The sequence below is a fragment of the Triticum dicoccoides genome, chromosome 3A (genome assembly GCF_002162155.2).
Source record: "Triticum dicoccoides isolate Atlit2015 ecotype Zavitan chromosome 3A, WEW_v2.0, whole genome shotgun sequence".
Classification (NCBI taxonomy): Eukaryota; Viridiplantae; Streptophyta; class Magnoliopsida; order Poales; family Poaceae; genus Triticum; species Triticum dicoccoides.
Genome location: NC_041384.1, coordinates 384,854,768 through 384,860,385, shown reverse-complemented (window position 1 = coordinate 384,860,385; position 5,618 = coordinate 384,854,768). Strand labels below are relative to the sequence as shown.

At 42.9% G+C, this 5,618-nt stretch overlaps 1 long non-coding RNA gene across 5 annotated transcripts; it reads right to left on the bottom strand.

The window, feature by feature from the left end:
- Positions 1 to 352: 352 nt before the first annotated feature.
- LOC119268264 lies at positions 353 to 5,061 on the bottom strand. 5 transcript variants are annotated; one of them, XR_005133045.1, is made up of 8 exons: positions 4,657 to 5,061; positions 4,442 to 4,575; positions 3,670 to 3,770; positions 3,472 to 3,584; positions 2,825 to 2,961; positions 2,183 to 2,556; positions 1,213 to 1,299; positions 353 to 1,011 (listed from the first exon to the last, which is right to left on the bottom strand). It is a non-coding gene; the product is annotated as an uncharacterized LOC119268264 (long non-coding RNA). The 5 variants fall into 5 exon arrangements; XR_005133043.1 differs by having other exon boundaries at positions 1,213 to 2,216; positions 2,307 to 2,556; XR_005133044.1 differs by having other exon boundaries at positions 2,307 to 2,556.
- Positions 5,062 to 5,618: the final 557 nt, after the last annotated feature.

Below are 5,618 nucleotides of genomic sequence, written 5' to 3'. Positions count from 1 at the left end.
ATGACCTCGTGATGTTAATCGCTGATCGATGCCATATTTTATTTGATTGTCATTTCCAAACCGTGCATCCGATTTCGATGATCTTTATATTGATTTCGACCGAAATCAACTCCTCTTTCCAGTGGCACTCTTGTTTTTCCAAGTTGAGGTCAGGTTCAATCATTCCTTTCCGAAGAATGCATATGCATCGCATATCGCATCCCGCATATCATACCATGTTTTGCGTCATGTTGCTTGTGCACTAGTGGTTGGGGCGCGCCATGCACGCCGCCTAAGTGGCAGCTAGTGCGGTGCCAGGTAGATGAGCGCCATTTCAACTGGTTGTGGCTCTAATTGATAGCACATATGCATGTATAGCTTAGGATTATTTGAATGAATGACAGCCAAAGCCTTAGAGGTGACAGTACAAACAAAGGGGAGTAGCAATGAGCTATCTACTTGCATTACACATACGGTGGCTTGTCCAAAAGTGAATCAAACTCGGAAAATAAACAAGCAATCTTAGGACTGTATCTAGCACCTCTCCATGCCATTGTATTTCAGCCACGAGGACTTGCCACTATAAAGCAGCTGCTCATCCGCCCATTGTCAAGGTTCTCCAGGTCGTACTCGTTTTGCTCGCCATTGTGGTAGTCCTCGATGCAGTCCACATCCCTCTCGCGGCATCTCAGAAGTATTGATTGTTGCCATAGACGCCAGGGAGAGTGTCTCGGACAAAGCATGGGATGCAGAGGATAAACTGGAGCACGTGCGTGCAGGGGAATTCTAGTTCGCCATAGTGCAACCAGTCGTTGTGCCTGCTGCCGAGGCCGGCGTGGCTGTGGCACATCTTAAGCAGGCGGAGGTTGTGTCGCGCTCCCCTTGCGCACCCAGAGCACCACCAACTGCAGGAGCCGCCACATCTGATCAGGACCTTCCTTGTCGTTTTACATCCATTTTTCTTAAACCTAAAGACCACATGATTTTGATCAAACTGTCATCATAGAACCATATATGACCCACCAAACCAATCTGCAGCAGCAGGAAGGAACATATACTAAGTGAGAACTGTGGGAAGAAAGAAGCTCATTAGGCAGTGATTTAGATCAACTTGGTCATCATAGAACCAAATATCTCCCACCAATCGAATCTACTACAGAAGCAAGGAACATATACTAAGTAAGAACTATGGGAAGAAGAGAGAAACTAATTAGGCAGAAAACGATGTCTTACAGCTAGTGGGCGCAAGCATCTTGGAGTTGCCATGTGACGAGTTGCTGATGATCTTCAACTGCCCCCCTGTTCCACAGCAGCAAGGACCTTCAAATCATGAAGGTGATGATTACATATACCTCGACGCACGGTTATTCCATCAAGAGAGAAGTGCATTAATCTTTTTCATAGATTTATTATTGTCTGAGGCAATCCTGCTAATACATTTGCTAACATTTGTATTTGTTGCATGTATTGGAGCACACGCTACATCAGAAAAATTGGATTTTCATGTAATGTTGTAGCCTAATACAACATATCTAATATACCACATCTGTCTATGCATATTTTGCTGTAAGGCAAGCATTTTAGTATAGTAATGCCATTCCAAGGAAATTTAGATACTCCAAGCTTTCAATGAATTTCAGTTAGGGTTTCCTTTGTGTAACCGACCATATAGGAACTGATCTGATCTGAATAGAGTACTTAAACCCTTACTAAATTATAACATGTAAGCCCATAAAAATATTTCTGAAGGCAGCGTTGAAATTTTTCAGAGAATACACACAAAACTGACTCAACTATGGAGCAGTAAACACACGGTAACATCGTGTGGCGGCTTATTGATCTACCAAGCATAGAAAATAATATTTCAGTACTCTAACCATACATTCATTCAAATAAAACAGGAAGATTAAATGGAACTAAATGGAACAAAAAGGCAGGCATGCTTCTAATCTGTCGGCAAGCAATCTGGACAATCAAGAAAATGAGGATATGTGGAGAGGTGAAGAATTAAACTCCACTTGGTACACTATAGAAAAAGCATCTGAGCAAAAAGGCACCCGCAGAGACACAGAAAACAGCCTATAGAAGAATTACAACAGAGAAACATATAACTAACATGACAGCAAATCTAGCTATACGTTCTTGATGGATTAAAATATCCTCGGTGAAACATTTAAAGATCCAAACAAGGGAGGTAACAAACCTGACTGAAGTATAAGTGATAACTCTTCAGTTGTCTGCGACACCACATGTTTATTTTAAGAAGGGCACTGTTCACTAAATTAACAACACACTTCCTTATCTGTATATGTGTTAGCATCGCATACCTTCTTGAGCATCACACATCTTGGGCTCACATAGCTAGAAAAAAAATCCTCTTCAACCGATCATCGCCTAAAGTTCTCACAATGTCTCTCCTCTAATCTCCCCGATTCATCCCCATAGCATCAGTTAGTCCAACACTTCCTTTCCAACCTCTCTTCTTCACATAGCCACCCCAACAATAGCTGCTGGACTCGCCACCCAGCGCCTCCCTTCACATGTACCCAGGGTTCCTCTGCATGTCGCCACCCAAGCCTAAGAGCATTTCAAAAAATGTTGTTTGGGTTAGAAAAATGTAATGATATGGCAAAAATGATCCAATAATGATTGTAAGTAGTGCCTTATACCCTCATTGTTATAAGATAAGCATTCCAGTGCTATATACTATTCTTATTAAATATTGCATGAGAGAGCTCAAATAATATAATATGTATTGAACAAATATAGGTACAAAAATGATCTCTACAAATATCGTATCAAATCATTTCCAAGAAAAAAACACATGATTTTTAAGAGAATTTACCTTAAGGTTGACTGATGAAAATATGACAAGAGAAGAACTAAAGATTAATTTAATTAACCTCTATGTCAGCTCCAATCAATCCTATCATATGGGTTAGCCCGTCGATCGCACAGATACCTCAAGTTCTCATAGGAAGTCTGCAAAGGTGAAAGATTGGATGATTACGAAGTTGCGACAAAATGATTTAAACATTAAGAGTTTTAAAATAGAGAAAGGAGGAAAGGGAAGCGACCTGATTGTTTCTCTTCAGGTAGAAATGAAAAACAAAAGGATCATGGTGCACTCAAGTGAAACAAATACTGACGTAAACGTAGCAAGGCTCTAAAGTGAATTACTAAAACATTTAAAGTCTGAATACATAGTTGATGTAGCATATACCATAATAATATGTAACAGAAAATCCGAAATTCAGCAGTATCTGAAACTGAATTTGAAACAATATCAGCCAAAACCAGGTTTGACACATATATTCAATACTTATGTTATGACACATTTATTTTGCAATTTACATATAATAAAACTGAAAAGCATGTTAACTGCTGTTGCTACATGATTCCCTTATGAACTGGAACAAGGGCCTATTCTCCGAAAAGAAATCAACAATCTAAATAAGGGAAGTAAGCCATCGAGTATTGAGAGGGACTCACCGTCACTATACCATAGTGCACTTATTATAAAGCTTAGCACGGACAAAGCAAAGAGGAATACTAAACAGACGATTCACGAACAATGACAAACTGCATGCTCACTTAACACCAACCTGCGAAAAAAGAGCAAATATCAACACATAGAAGGGCAGCAACACAGCCTAAGCAAAAAATAACATCCAATGCAATCAAAACCACCTCCATAGGAGCCATCAGGAGACCGAGCAAACAGGAAGATGAACTAAGAGTGACCTCCCTCCTTGCATGCGCGCCTCCCAGACGACATTTTTTCCTCCTCCCTGCAACACGCAAAATTCAGCAAGACGCCGTAGAGCAATCAACAGAGTATATATAATGTGAGTTGTGTAGGGTGCAGTTGCTGCGAACATTTATCATACGTCAACTCATGAGATATTTTTGCACCGAAAGATCTTCATAACTAGTGGTTGTATTTAGTCTATGTAACAACTCACACTAACAGATGGTAGTCTCGAACAAATTAAAACTGGTGCGCCATACCAAGAGGTCTTGTAGACAAATCATATGTAATGCCAAGTTTTGATGTTTGCAGAAAAGTAATTAGTGAAAGCTTACCCTATTTAAATACCTAGATTAGTTGCATAAATAACAATGATTCATGTTGATAGGCATGAGTGGGTTTTTTCATATGTATTTTTCCCCGAGAAAGATAGAGAGAGCGCTTTAATTACTTTGATGGATAAACAATCACATTCCAGATCAACCAATGTGGCTCGTTATTGCAGACGCCCCTGAAAATCAATGTGTTGATTTGTCACCGTTTTCTGTTTTTTTTGAACAAGTCACCGTTTTATGTTGAGATTGATCGACTAAGGCAACAATGGAATCTACCCGCTCTCTCTAAAAAAAGGAGAGCAAGTAGCCGACTATCAGCAAGCATCAGATTGTGGCAGCAGAAGGCAAACAAGGACGGCCGGTTGATCGTACGTACCTAACGATGCACTTGGCGGAGTTCTGGTGGAGGCGGCCGTCGGCGCTCATCTCGTCGAAGAGCTTCTCAACGGACTTCTAGTTGTCCTTGCTGGCGGTCGTCTTGTTGAGGAAGTTGAGGCCCTTGAGCGCGGGCTGCGAGCATATGAGAACGAATAATAATCAAAAACAAAGAGGGGCAGTGGATCCAGAGAAAGGCGAGGGAGATGGGCATACCTGGCCACGGTGGATCCCACACTAGTGCTCCTCCTAGATCCAACTGACGATGCTCCCCTGGCCTGCTGCAAGGAGCGTTGAGGAGCCCCGGAGGACATCCTCCACGGATAGGGGGAAGCTGGTCGTCCTCCCCGTCGTTGGCCCCGCCGCCACAGTAGCCGCGGGTGAACTATTCGCCCAGAAGTCGGGTGCCACAACCAAGAAGGTCTGTGTTCCCTTTGTGCGGCAGCGTGGACGCCCGCGGCAGCTCGCTCTCTCTTTCCCGGCTGGATCTCGAGCCACATCTCGGCAGAATCGAGGAGCCTTCGTGGGGAAGGCAAGAGAAGTGGAAGAGAGAGGGGGCGCGTATCTGAGGGGACTGGGGAAAGGAACCCAAGGTTGCCTTCGTGGGTACTCAATCCTTGTGACGACGATGCGGAGGAAGGAAAAAGACGCGCCCAGAAAACCTCGTCAATGTAATGCGCCAGTCCCTCCTGTCCACGTGGACGTCGCTAGGATTCGCCCTTTGCACGACTGTTCATGGGTTTAATTGCACGTGGTTGATTGTGTCTTCCTTTGCTTGTTGTTCTTGCTTGGGTAGAGCTGGGAGACGAGTACGTGATCGAGGAGCCCGTTGAGTACGTTTACGAGGATCAAGCTAATGTCCACTCGGAGAACTTTGCAGGCAAGATGACCATACCCTCGAAATCACTTCTATCTTTGCTTGCTAGATGCTCGCTCTTTTGCTATGCCTATGCTACGATACCTACCACTTGCTTATCATGCCTCCCATATTTCCATGTCAAACCTCTAACCCACCTTGTCCTAGCAAACCATTATTTGGCTATGTTACCGTTTTGCTCAGCCCCTCTTATAGCGTTGCTAGTTGCAGGTGAAGATTGGAGTTTGTTCCTTGTTGGAACATGTTTATTGTTGGGATATCACTATTATATCTTGTCTACTTTAATGCACCAATATACTTG